Source organism: Pleurodeles waltl, chromosome 2_2, assembly GCF_031143425.1.
Source record: "Pleurodeles waltl isolate 20211129_DDA chromosome 2_2, aPleWal1.hap1.20221129, whole genome shotgun sequence".
In the NCBI taxonomy this organism is placed as follows: Eukaryota; Metazoa; Chordata; class Amphibia; order Caudata; family Salamandridae; genus Pleurodeles; species Pleurodeles waltl.
Genome location: NC_090439.1, coordinates 161,729,848 through 161,744,949, shown reverse-complemented (window position 1 = coordinate 161,744,949; position 15,102 = coordinate 161,729,848).

The following is a 15,102-nucleotide window of genomic DNA, read 5'->3' as shown; positions in this document are numbered from 1 at the left end:
CATCCTGAGGGCCTCACAGGAGTAGCAGGAGGAATGGACTCTGGTAAGTCAAATCTTAACTATTACATCCCCCACCCTAGCTGCATGCTATCACATACCCCCACCTTCACCCTCACCCCCATCACTCCAACTCCTCACATATGTCCCACTATCACAAACCACACATCCCAACACCAAGCCCTGCATGCAACAACAAAGCATGGACACCCATCACCAATGCATGGCAACTACACATACCCACACAGACCCCTAAACAATTAGCACACAAGGTCCTACACAGGAATGGAAGCACTGGGGTACAGGGTCACCCACCCATTGCACACCATGGCACACACAGATGCAATAATCATGCCTTTACACCCCTGCAGGACCCCTACCCAACGTCACTGGACAGGAGGTTCCAGACATGTCCTCTCCACCCACAGAAGAGGCCCACAGTGATGACAGCAGCTCTGTCCAACTGGATCTAGATGACCAGCCCGGCCCATCTGGGACCTCAGGACAGTCGGTTCCCCTCACGCTGGCACAAGCCACAACAGAGCCTCCCCCCTCTGGAAACACCAGCACAGCACCCACCCAGGGGGGCCATAACTCTGTCCCCAGGAACATCAAGCAGCAGTGTGTCCACCGCTACAGGGCATCCAGGCTAACCCACAAACCCAAGAACAGCAGGGACCTGGGGACAGTGGTAGTGGGCACATGGTTCAGGGGACAGAGACCCAGGAACACAGGGGAACTGGGACAGCTGCTGTGCAACAGGGGGAGGACAGGCCCAGGGAACCCACTCTCCACGAGGCCCTCTCCAACATCATGGGAGCCTACCACCATTCCCAGGAGACGATGACAACTGTACTGGGCAAGTTTCAGGAGACCCAGCGGCTGCAGGAGGAACAGTATTTGGGGTTCAGGGAGGAACTCAAATCCATCAATACCACCCTGGGCACCATTGTGGGGTGCTGAAGGAACTCGTGAACACCAGGAGGGACACTGTGGCACAACAAGGGGCCCCTGACACTAGCCTGGATGATGAACTGCCCACAAGCTCTGCTGGCGCTAGTGGACAGGAGGCATCGCCACAGGACCACGACACCAGCACCCCACCCCCTGAAGATGGAGAACCACCCCGCAAACGGTCCCTGAGATCCAAGACAAAGAAATAGAACAATGCCAAGACCCCCACCAAAAAATGAGACCACCCTGATTGCCATCCTTCTGTCCCACTCTGTCACCCTGTCCATCCTTAAACTGCCCCAGTTCCACTTCCTATCCTTCTTTGGACAATGCACTTGTGAGAATAATAGACTGGACTCTGCCATGGACATTTCTCCACCATCACCCATGACCATTTTATAACCCCCTCCACTATTTAACACTTAAATAAACACCCTTAAATCACAAAACTATCTGGAGTCAGTCTGTGCTTTCACAAATGTGTATTTGCAATAACTGAGGGAAATAGCAATGTCCATTCTATTGTCAACATACCTATGTCACACAGCTCTAGTCCATGAGGAAACATAGCAGAGGTCACGCAGTGGGACCCGCATCTGTGAAATCGAAAGGGAAAGTGACAAATCAGGGTCCATACACTGGATGAAAGTGACAGACAGATGAGAGGTAGAACAAGTGTATCAGATGTAGTAGGCAGTGATGTCTTCTTACCTGTGTCTCACTGGAAGTATTGATGAATCACGGTGTTTCTGTTGTCGATTTCCTCTTCTTCTGCCTCCTCTTCTTCACTGTCCACAGGCTCCACAGCTGCCACAACACCTCCTTCAGGACCATCCTCCTGCAGAAAAGGCACCTGTCGTCGCAAAGCCAAGTTGTGCAGCATACAGGAGGCCACGATGATCTGGCACACCTTCTTTGGTGAGTAGAATAGGGAACCACCTGTCATATGGAGGCGCCTGAACCTGGCCTTCAGGAGGCCGAAGGTCCTCTCTATAACCCTCCTAATTCGCCCATGTACCTCCTTGTACCGTTCCTCTGCCCTTGTCCTGGAATTCCTCACTGGGGTCAGTAGCCATGAAAGGTTGGGGTAGCCAGAATCACCTGCAAATGTCGAGGGACAACTGTTAGACACACACTAACCCTAAGGGACAACCCGAGACCCAGACAAATATTCACACTGTATAGGGTCCATGTCCTCACCTAATAGACACACACGGTGCCTCTGGAGTTGCCCCATCACATAAGGGATGTTGCTATTCCTCAGAATGTAAGCGTCATGCACTGAGTCAGGAAACTTGGCATTCACATGGGAGATGTACTGGTCGGCCAAACACACCATCTGCACATTCATCGAATGGTAACTCTTCTGGTTTCTGTACACCTGTTCACTCCTGCGGGGGGGACCAAGGCCACATGTGTCCCATCAATGGCACCTATGATGTTGGGGATATGCCCCAAAGCATAGAAGTCACCTTTCACTGTAGGCAAATCCTCCACCTGAGGGAAAACAATGGAGCTGCGCATGTTTTTCAGCAGGGCAGACAACACTCTGGACAACACGTTGGAGAACATAGGCTGGGACATCCCTGATGCTATGGCCACTGTCATTTGAAAAGACCCACTTGCCAGGAAATGGAGTACTGGCAGGACCTGCCCTAGAGGGGGGATCCCTGTGGGATGGCGGGTAGCTGACATCAGGTCCGGCTCCAACTGGGCACACAGTTCATGGATTGTGGCATGCTCAAGTCTGTAGGTGACAATGACATGTCGCTCTTCCATTGTCGACAGGTGGTCTGTACACCGGAGGATGCCGCCATCTCCTCACCTGTCCCAGCGGATGTGCTCTATGGATGAGAACAGCGAGCAGAGGGTCAGCCCACACTGAGGTATGAAAACACAACTTTTTTCCACACATTTGTCAATCGATATGTCCCTGTCTTAGTGTGTATGCAAGGCCTAGATATGTGTGACGCATTTAAAATTAATGCCATGTGGCCCCCTGAAATGGCGGCTGCCTGACCTGTAAGGTGGGACAATGGGATATTATGTAACTGCGCTAGCACTGTACACCGTCGCGGTAGGCGGTCGAGGACCGCGGCGCAATCCTGCATTGGTTAACATTGGACCCTATGGGTCCCAGGAGCCAATGACGATGTACACCGGCGGTGACGGTACGCACCGCCGCGGACGTGACCGCCATTTTCTCTCTGTTTACTCACTTGATACCTGATCTTCGACAGGAGAGGACCTACACTGCAAGTGGTGCTGTGACCTCACTTCGGAGGAGTTGGACAAACTAGTGGATGGGGTCCTCCCCCAGTACACGCTACTCTACTGTCCTCCAGACAAACAGGTGAGTACACTGTGAGCATGCTGTATGGGCAATGCCTGTTTGGAGTGGTGTGGTTGGGAGAATGGGGGGGGATGAGGCCTGCATGAGCAGACGGTGAGTGTATGTGCGTCAGGGCAAGGGTGGGAACGTGGGCCTGTGACAGTGACGGTCCAGACGGTTATATATTCTCCTTTTCCCCTGTACTATTCCTCTAGGTCAGTGCCCACCAGCAGAAGGATATTTGGTGCACCATCGCCAAGGAAGTCCGGACCCTGGGGGTCCACCACAGACGGAGCACCCACTGCCGGAAAAGATGAGAGGACATTTGCCGCTGGTGCAAGAAGACGGCGGAGGCCCAGCTGGGGATGGCCTCCCAACGTGGGAGGGGTGCCCATCGCACCATGACCCCCCTGATGTTCCGGATCCTGGCGGTGGCGTATCCGGAGTTGGATGGGCGCTTGAGGGCATCACAGCAGCCACAAGGGGGTGAGTACACTCTCATTCAGCTGATTCAGCGCGCATGGGAGGTGTCTGGGTGGGGGAGGTGGGCAATGGGTTACACTAGGCCAGGGCGAGTTTTGCAGGCAAGGACCCTGTGTGATGCAGGCTCAGTGGCACCCCATTTCCACCAGTGGTAACAGCCATCTACCCCTAGTCGGACTCGTGTGACTTCCATGTGTACAGCAATCAGGCATAGGCCTTGTACCCCATGGCCCTGTGATTAATTAGGGAACTCTTAGTACATGGTATAGTGCAGAGGGCTGCTGTGTCTGTAGTGTCTGCCAACGGTAGCGGTATTGAATGCACTGAACATGTCTTTCTACTTTCTTTCCCCCCCTTTTTGTGGTCTCCCTGTTCTTGTGTGCATTAGCATCATCATGTGGAGGAGCAGTGCCACCGGAGCAGGAGGGAGCTGCATCCCACATGGCCCTGGAGGGTGAGACTACGGACTCCGAATTCACCAGTGGGACAGAGGGCGAGGGGAGCTCCACGGCGGGGACAGGAGCTGAGACCAGCGACACCGACACCAACTCCTCCTCTGATGGGAGCTCCCTTGCGGTGGCGGGCCCCTCTGTGCCCACCGCATCTACAGGTACAGCCGCCTCCCCCTTCCAGCACCGCCCTCCCAGCAGCCCCTCAGCGCGTATCCCGTGGCCACTCACCCAGGAGGGTGGGCATCTCCTTTGCCCCAGGCACCTCAGCCCCTGCCCCTGTCAGCCCTGCTGGCCTCAGTGAGGAGGCCATTGACCTCCTCAGATCCCTCACTGTTGGGCAGTCTACCATTCTGAATGCCATCCCGAGTGTAGAGAGGCAGTTGCAACAGACCAATGCATACCTGGAGGGCATTAGTTCTGGTCAGGCAGCCCAACAGCAAGCTTTTCAGACTCTGGCCTCAGCACTGATGGCAGCCATTGTCCCTGTGTCCAGCCTCCCCCTCCAACTTCCTCCACCCAGACCCAATCCCCAGTACCTCAGCCTATCTCAAGCACACCATCAGACCAGCATGCACACACCTCAACACACAAGGGTAGCTCTGGCAAACATAAGCACCACACATCCCACAGGCACTCACACAAGCATTGTACCCATGCACACATACCAACATCCACTGTCTCCACTGTGTCCCCCTCCTCCTCGTCTCCCTCCTCCCTCCCTGTCACGTCTCCATTCACACCTGCATGCACTACATCTTCATCCACTACCTCCATCACCAGCACGCCCATCACCACACACCGCTCACTTGCACTCACCACCCCCACTACCATTCACACATCCCCTGTTTCCTCTCCCAGTGTGTCTGTGAGCCCTCCTCCCAAACTACACAAACGCAGTCACACACCCACCCAACAGCCATCCACCTCACGACAGCCGCCAGCCCATGCACCTTCACACAAAGTCAGCAAACATACACCTCCTACAACCACTACCTCTTCCTCCACTCCCAAACCCCCCCCATCTACCCGTCCCAGTGTGTCTAAAAAACTTTTCCTGTCAAACCTTGACCTCTTCCTTACACCTCCCCCACCCCTTCCATTCCCTAGGGCCCGCCTGTCAAGGTCCCAACCCAGCACCTCAGGCACCACATCACCGGGATCAGTGGTGCCAGCAGTAACCGGCTTCTGGAGTGCGCCAGGCAGCAGGGCAGCCAGTGTGCCAAGAAGCCAGCACAAGGACATTCCTCCACCTCAAAAAGTAAAGAAGTTGGCCACATCCCAGAGGGAGAAGGCCAAAACACCTGCCACCAAGGGCTCTCCCAGGACTACAGTTGTGAGTGGCAAGACAGCTGCGCCACCATCCAACGTGGGGAAGGGCCAGAGGAAGAAAGGGAAGTCGCCGCCAACCTGCATTGCGGGCAAGACCACCACCGGCACCGCCACATGCACCGCCGCCACAGGCACCGCCGCCCAGACACTGCCGCCAGCAGCACGCTCACAGAGCCAGCCACCAGCACCGCCGCCCAGGATACCGCCGCCAGCAGCATGCTCACACAGCCAGCCACCAGCACCGCTGCCCAGGACACTGCCGCCAGCAGCACGCTCCCAGAGCCAGCCACCAGCACCGCCGCCGAGGACACCGCCGCCAGCAGCACGCTCACTGAGCCACCCACCAGCACCGCTGCCCAATCAGCGCCGCAAGCACCGCCACCACTGAAGCCACCGCCAGCACCGCTAGCGGCCATGCCACATCCTGTGCCAGTGGCACCACCGCAGACATGGCTGCCATCCCCAGAGGTCAATCATACGTGGCTGGTGGTCAGTTCAAGGGGCCTGGACAGCTTCCATGTTGGCCCACCATCAGTGGAGAATGACATCCACTACCTCTGTCCTTGGCAGGATGAAGCACTCTGGGCGCAAAGCCCCCTCCAGAACCAGTGGAGAAAGACATCCACTACCTCCGTCCTTGGCAGGATGAAGCACTCTGGGCACAAGGCCCCCTCCAGAACCAGTGGAGAAACACATCCACTACCTCTGTCCTTGGCAGGATGAAGCACTCTGGGCACAAAGCCCCCTCTAGAACCAGTGGAGAAAGACATCCACTACCTCTGTCCTTGGCAGGATGAAGCACTCTGGGCACAAAGCCCCCTCCAGAACCAGTGGAGAATGACATCCACTTGAGAGACTGTGGCTTTGCACTCCCCAGGATGCAGCAGTGGGCAAACCACCCACTGGAGAGACTTGTGAGACTGTGGCTTTGCACTCCCCAGGATAATGCAGTGGGCAAACCACCCACTTGAGAGACTTGAGAGACTGTGGCTTTGCACTCCCCAGGATAAAGCAGTGGGCAAACCACCCACTGGAGAGACTTGTGAGACTGTGGCTTTGCACTCCCCAGGATACCTCAATGGGCATGGAGCCCCCTCGTAGGGCTGGCGTCTTGCACTCATCCGGCTGAGGTGCCCCCCTTCCCCCTGAGGTGCCTGTTTTATTTTGATCTGATGCCCCAGCAGTGTTCTCTCCGTTTGGATCGGATATCTTGTGTGGGCCTCGCCCATGCATTTTGGGCCTAGTAGTCCACGGACTATGTAGGTGCAGTACATGGGCTTGAAATCTTGGTGTACATATTTGTTAATAGTGTGTATATATATTTTTGACTAATGAATTTTTACTCATTACAATCGTTCAAATCATTTCCTTTTGTCCTTGCGTTCTTCCATGGAGGGTTGGGGGGTGTAAATGTAATGTTTCAACATGTATTTGTGTGTATGTTGTTGTGTGTGAGGGTGGGGGTGGGGGTGTTTCGTGTTGCATGTGTGTGTGCCACTCTATTTTCCCTCCCCCCTCCCCTGTGTCGTATGTGCAGTACTCATTGGGGTGGTCGCCGCCATCGGTCGTGCACCTGGTAGAGGAGCAGGAAGAGAATGGCAGGTAGAATTTGAAGTTCAGGGTCCATGGCGTCCTGGTTCCTTGTGGGGTGTGTACAGGTGAGCATTTTCCCTTCCAAGTCCTGTTTCCGCAGTGTTTCTGTTTGCGTTGAATCCGCCCTGAAAAAGGTGGCGGATTGGCCTCTCATAATGGTGTGGGCGGTACATTGTCTTCCGCCTGTCTGTTGGCGGTGACCGCCATGCTGTTTGTTTCTACCGCTGTGACGGTCGGAGTGTTAAAAGTGGCTGTCTATGTTGGCGGTTTCCGCCATGGTCATAATTAAAAAAAAATTACCGCTGCTTTAACACCAACCGCCAGGGTTGTAATGAGGGCCAAAGTGTCCCTGAGTAAGCTACAGTATTGCTGGAAGATGTTCTGTATCTTGGACATCACATTGAGAAAGGAGCAAGGAAGATGGCACAAGAAAGAATCACAGCGATTCTTAAAATGAATCTACCAACCACCCAGATAAAAGTCAGGATGTTTTTGGAAATGGTGGGCTACTGTCGCCAGTGAATATACAGGTTTTCCCTAGTCGTCAAGCCTTTACAGAGACTGGCACACAAGGATGTGTCTGATCTGATACCATAGGTTAACAACTGTTTGGTCTCTGTCGTGCCCTGCCACTGGAAATGCCTGATTACAGTAACGTTTTTATACTTACCATAGAACAATGCAAGAGTACTGTGATGGGACATCCTCTAACTGTTCCTGTGTCATATTCAGTTGCGATATTGTTGACAAGTACTCACAGCCGCTTGACAAAGTATGAATAGATGATACTTGCAGCTGAAAATGTTACTCTTTAAAAATGTGCAACTCTGAATCCTGCTACCCTCATGCCTCTCTCAGAGAGTAAAAATGATGATGGAGAGGCTGAGCATAACTCTCTTGATGTTACTGAACTATGCACCCTGCCAAGATCAGATATATGGGATAATCCACTGGTAGAGTCTGATTACATACTGTTTGTGAATGGGTCTTGTCTAAAAGACAATGAGGGAAACTTGAGAGCTGCTTATGCAGTCTGTACAGTCCCAGGAGTGGTCAAAGCTTCCTGCCTTTGTGAGGTGTTTTCTGCACAACTGGCTGAATTGGTAGCTCTTAGTTCAGCTTGCTTTCTTTCTGACCAGTTGATAGTGATTGTATTTACAGACAGTCATTAAGGCTTTGGTGTTGTTCATGATTTTGGACAGTTATGGTCACAAAGAGGATTTATGACATCATCTTGATCTCCAGTTCATAATGGAGAGTATGTTATGAGACTACTGGAAGCACTACAACTACCTGCACAAATTTCTGTTGTAAAGTGTTCTGCTCACCACAGTGATGATGATAATATGACCATGGGCAACCGGGATGCTGATGAGGTTGCTCGCTTTGTATATTTGGGTCATGAACCTTCAATGGTGAGTATGTGAATGAATCCGAAGGTAAGATTAACCTTCGATCTGATACCTGGGAGAAAGTGAAGAGATTGCAGGAGGAAGTGTCAAAGACAGCTCAGCAGGGTTGGATCAGAGCATGATGTGTGAAGAGAGATAATGATATATGGGTTTCTGTAGATGGCAGACCAGTGTTGCCCGACAGAATGCTATGCCCAATGGCAAGGCATTTCCATGTACCCGCTCATACTGGAAGGGATGCCATGGTCAGGTAATTTAGACAACAGCAGTTTAACCCACAATTTAGACTGGTGATTGACAAATTGTGCCTCATATGTGTTGTTTGTCAACAGATAAACATAGGGAAAATAACTCCAGTGACATTGAGCCACGTACAAAGATGGGGAAGGCAATTCAACAGAATGAATGTGGACTTCATCAAAATGCCTTTATGCCACAGCCTGAAATATATACTGGTTGGTTGAGTGCATTGTTTTGCATTTAGTGGAGGCCTACCCAAATGAGGAGAAATTATAGCCTCACAGTAGCCAAATTGTTGTTGATGGAGTTGATAGCTAGGTTTGGTTTCTTGACTTTGCTGGAGTCTGACCTGGGAGCTCATTTTAATAATAAGGTCATGAGAACGCTGTGTGCAGCATTACAAGTGGGGCAAAGACTTCATTGCAGTTATTGGCCAGAAGCTTCTGGGACTGTGGAGCAGGTGAACAGGATATTGGTAGCAAGATTGGCCAAAGTGTGTGCTTCAACATCTCTGAAGTGGCCATACACTTTGCCTCTAGTGTTAATGATCCTTCACAGTGTCCCTGACAGAAAAACAGGATTGTCACCTCATGAGATAGTCACGGGGAGAGCCATGAGACTGCCTGCAGGTTCTTTAAATGAGCTTGTGAACATTAGAAGTGACATGGTTCTTGACTACTGCAAGGGACTAGCTGATGTGAGCCATTGTGTTTCCTGCCGGGTTGAAGCTGTTTCTGCCTCTTCACGTCTAGAGCAGTGCCATGACCTCAGTTCTGGTGACTGTGTCCTGGTGAACATGCATGCTAGAAAATCATGTCTGATGCCTAGAAGGCGTGGACTGTTTCTGAATATCCTAGTGATGATCACAACTGTAAAGTGTGGGGGTCTTCCCAACAGGATTTTTGCAGCCCACATTTGAAGAGTGGAGTGTCCTCTTGATGATGTGACAGTATCTCTTCCAGAAGTGCAACCCACAACTAAGAGACAGCGAGACAAGGGTGCACAAAGTATACTGAGACTCGGCAAGAGCCAGTGCCAGCACATCCTCGGCCCAAGGGGGTTTTGATTTAAGGACATTTGAGCAGTCTTGGCCTCAACTGCTTCCTAACTAGACTCTGACGCTGACAAAGGGCCTAGTGATGTGTCATGCCGAATGGAGACTGAGGACAGTTGGCTGAGGAGGCAGTAAAAAGAGATTGCAATTGCCTCTGGAACAAGGACTGAACACTGTCTCAGAGGCTACTAAGGAGTATGGCCAGAGTGATAGTGAAAGTGAGCAACCAGTGCTCACGAGACCAAAAAGAGCTACAGTGCCATGTCAGAGGCTCTCGGCCCCTGAATGGACATACTTTGCTGATAATGATGATGGAGTGAAAACCTATGATTCAAAGGACAAAAGTGAGATCCCTGCTGAGCCTCCATAAATTTGAACAGCAACCTGAACTGAGTTTAAACTGCACTCTCAGTGAATGAACTGAGTTGAGGAATTACTGATCATTTGAACTAAACTTTGATTTGTAGATAATAAAAAGGACACTGACTCAGACTTAAGAAGAGTCCCAAGACCGAGGCAGCAGAAGGAGAGTAATGGTATAATTTAGAAGAATATGGAGAAGGGCTAAGGAAGTCTCAGGAAGATTTGTACATAATTGCATTGCACATCGTTTCAACTTTGTTTGCCGTTTGCACAGCTAGAAACATACCTAGAAGTTCTGTTTGCTGCTAATTTTTACTCATCGGTCTGATTCTAGAGCAGCTCTGGAAACTAATAATACACATAGATGTATATATATGTATTAGGAGGAGTGTTGCTTGTTACTATTGTGGTATTAATCATTCTTTGTGTAGGATTGTCTTTACCCACACCTCCTATATTAGCTGAGTTTAAACCTAGTGTTATCCCCTTGACCCTGAGTCCCATAGATAATAGTTTGCACACACTAGATTATAATGCTTTATATGTAGATGCATCTAAAGAAGATTATTCATCAAATGCCTATTTTAAGTTGCTTTATGAAAATGTTGACACTATGAATGAAAAGAACTGTTATGTCTATAAGCAGCTACTTGTGTCAGCTTCAGAGGGAATTACCTATCACCATATTCCTCTTAAGTATGGTGTTACATGTAGTCTCCTGTTAAGTTGCTTTATGGAAAGGGACATTTCCAGTTTTATTTTTCAAATTATTATTTGCTTTTTACTGAAGTTCCTTTGTTAAAGCATTTTAATCATCACTTCCATGCTAAGACAATGGAAACAGTTGGCAGTTTTCTTAAACCGATTATGATACTGGTCACGACTTATGCACATAGACACAATATGACATGTTCTTTAACTGAAGTTGAGAAGAAACTTTTGGATTTTATTAGAAGACAGGGCGAGAGCAAAGGATGAAAGGGGAAAAACAGGATGAGATGAGAGATACAAGGGAGAATGGGATGAGGAAGAAGCAAAACATTGAGACTTAGGAGGAATGCTAGTACTACTTTTAGACAGGCAACTGAAAGAGAAATTATGTGTGAGTAGGAAGGAATCTTTCCTTAACACAATTTTACAGGGTAAGAGTGAGTGTTGCCATCATTTCAAATATGGAGATATTTGGCTCGCATTCTTGGGAGGACCATCATTCCTGGAGATTATTTTATTTGTGGGGATTATGCATATTTCAAAATGTCCAATGGATGATATGCTACATGCTATTTGGGTGTGGTTTTGCCAAAGATCCATCATGTGGCACATCTGAATGATCCTGTTTGGGGGACAAAACCTAAAACTGAGCAAGGTGTTAATGGTGCTGAAATTGTGGCACACATTTTTGTTGCAGTAATCCCAAATGTGGGTGTAATTCAGAATGATCTCAAGATTAGAAAACTGTCACCATTGTGGATAAATTGTCCATGAGTACAGCAAGTTCCTTATTGGCTGTAGACACTAGAATGATAGCTACGAGATCCATGGTTTTGCAGAATCGTCTTGTGCTAGACATCATTACCACGAAAGAGGATGGAGTCTACAGGATGTTAAAGGTCCAACAATGCTGCACCTATATTCCGGACAAGAGTGAAGAAATACAATAAATATTGCTGTATCCTGGTGCACTGTAAGGCCATCATTTACTATGGTTTAACAAATAATACAATTGGATATATTGTGAAAAATGTATTGCAGAATGCACAGCTTTTGCCATTTTTCCCAAAGTTTCTTTGGAGGGAAACCCTCCAAGCCCCATTGTAGTGGTCAGGCTTGCTCGCTATGCACCCTTTGGGGGTGGACTGAGAAAATTTGCAAGGGCTGCTTTGAGTTTCCAGTCTGGCCCTGTTTGGAAATATAGGAAGTGGAATAGTGGGTTTTGTCTTGAGACCTCATCATTATTTTCATATGTGAGATATGTCTTATCATCGTTTTCGGGGGCCTAAATATGTAGAGGCAAGGAAGCAAAGACAACATTCAAAGGGAATGAAAAGAACTAGAAGGGATATGGAAATGGAAAAGAGACAGTGTAGATTTGATGCTGACCTGAAACATTGTATAATACTAAATGGAAGTTGTTGAAAACCTCAAAGTCTTGGCTTCATCTCACCTGATATGGATCCATATGTGTGACATTGTAATGGATGACATCACCAGCAAAGGGGGATTGGACTCGCGCAATTTAGACTCCATCCTTTACATTTCCTCATAGCGTCAATTACGTATTTACATTTGGCACTATTTTTACTGTGTGCCTTTATATTATTAATGTAGATGGATTTTTAAAACACAATGTAATCTAATCACTGAAAGACTGAAGCTTCATAAAAGTGCACATTAATGTTCATATAAAATGCTTAGATGTCTTCATTATTCATGTTTATATTTACACTTTAAGGTGCATTTACTTAAGTAACATGCATTTCTCTTCTTTACGTTTCATGTTTATTTTGAGAGTTAACATGTTCATTTATAATCATGTATTTGAAATGCACATTAAAATGTTTAGTTAAAGTCAGGCTAACTTTAACTGGCTAAAAGCCTTAATTCTAAAATGTGTTTTTCTTGGATAGTGTGCTCTCTTTTTTTGCAGGTGTGCTTCAAAGCTTGGTTAGGTAGCAAAAAGGAGCATTGTCTTGTGTATTAGTTTGCTGATAATAAGGACTGAGAGAAGAAATCTTGGCATGAGACGCAAAGATCGAATGAGCAGCTGAAGTCTCCTATTCACTGTGTACCAGGAACAGGGCATGTTTAAGGTCACAGTAATTGTCTGAGTTCTGTGGGAGGAGAAATTCAATTGGTGTTGCGAATGCAAATGACGGATCAGAAGCTCATTGGTTCTTGAAGGGGAGCAGAAAAAACTCATGTTGAAGGTTCTGTTTGTTTTAATTAATGCTTATGATGTAAGAAGTTAAAGCTGCTTTCCCTTAGACTTTGAGGTTTACAGACACCTCTGCTTCCCTTATTCTTGCAAGCGTGAAGCTTCATGCTAAACACATATTCCTTTTCTGGAGCACTTCTACTGAGGCTTTCATTAAGGTGACACCTTCTCGCATATTCAAATGTCCTTAAGATTTATTTACAACTATCCTCATTCCTGACTTTGAACTCTGATTAGATCATTTTAGAATAATTTCATGTTTTGAAGAGAAAAGAGCAGGTGTTTCTTTATAGAATGCCTATTTCTAATTCTTGGTTTCTCTATTGCTGTGGTTGTTATTGCTTTATATCTTAATTTGATGAGACTAAACCGATTGCGATATTTCAGCTTGCCAGCTATATTTCCATACCTTTTCAATATTTTCTTGAGTGGCTTATGTATTGGATTGATTATTGATTGGAAATAAATTATTTAACTTCAATATTCGATTCTTGATCTTTATTGTGTGGCCAAATGGGTTTCAGAGAAATCTAAATTGTTTAATATTGTTGATTCCCTCCATGTCTCTGTCATCTTAAAAAGATTAATCAGATGATAGAGTGTAAATCACGCTCCTGAAGGCTCTCAACAGAGCCTATTGTGTAGGCGATACAGACAGTAGCAAGCGCCACCTCCGACCAGGAACTGAAAATGGGTGTGAGAGGGGAGCAGAAACACCCATCAAACTTATCATTTTGACAGCAACAGTATCAGCAACAAAAGAGGCAATTTGAATGTCAATGTCTGTTTATATAACATGTATGTGTAGCCTTTCTTTATGTTTCCACTTCCGGCCCAGGTAGGCAGCACTATTGGTCATGTAGTTTTCTTTAAATCTGGCTACTGAAATAAAAGAGTTAGAAAAGACTGTACAATATTGACCTCAGCAACTTTAATAAAACCAGGACCCTCCTATCCCAACCATCTAGGATAATCTGCGTTCTTGATATCAAAGTTTTGTTCATAAAAATTCTGTATCAGATGTGAGCTTTTGCTTTAAAAGGTGGCTTCATTAATTGTCTCCACATATTCATACAAATGATGCTACATATTACGATGATTTCAAACACCATCTGGTTCTCATTGCCTGTCTCCACCTTAACCCTGTTGTATGATTAGAAAATTGTGCAGGCATTTTATTCCACATTAATTATGTACGATGCATCTCTGTGACTAAGTGAATGAGTCAGATCTTATAAATAAAAATGCTTTAGGAAACTTGAGTGTGCGGAGAAAAAAACCAACAAGACAGGAAAAGGGTACCTCCATGCCCCTGGTACACAAAAATTATAGGAGAGAAGTAGCCACTGGCGACATTTTTTTATACTTATCCTTGTGTGTTTAAGTTATATCTTCACACACACATATTTCATGCAACACTATATGCCACATTTACTAGCCAGTTGCTTTCTTCTGTTTCCATCTTTTTTTTTTCATGGCACATGCTGGCAATAAATGTATATTTTTATTGTATACATCGCAACAACTTGCCATGGACAGACCTAAAGCCTTTGACAAGGCTTTTAGAATTATTTTTTTGTATGTTGTTTGTATAGATGAAAAACAGGCCAACACAAGAAGCCATCCCACAACTCCATGAGTGTCGTTTGAAGTCAAGTAGGGACTATGTTGTAATGCCTAGTCTGACTTAACTTCCACATATAAAATGCCTGACTTACACCATAAAAGTGAAAATAGTGCAAGTAACCCTCCTGGCTTTCACAGCGTGGATATTATGCTTTTTTTGGACTTATAGCCTGCTATAAGTCCCTAGCTATAACCTTTCAAGCTTTCAAACTCTTTTGTGTTGGCTTCAGCATGATTGTGAATACAAGTTTGAAGGCAATTTTTTAAAACAAAAACCATTGTGGCCAAGGATGTTGCCAGAACCCATTTTAGAGTTCCACGGGCAAGCTAGT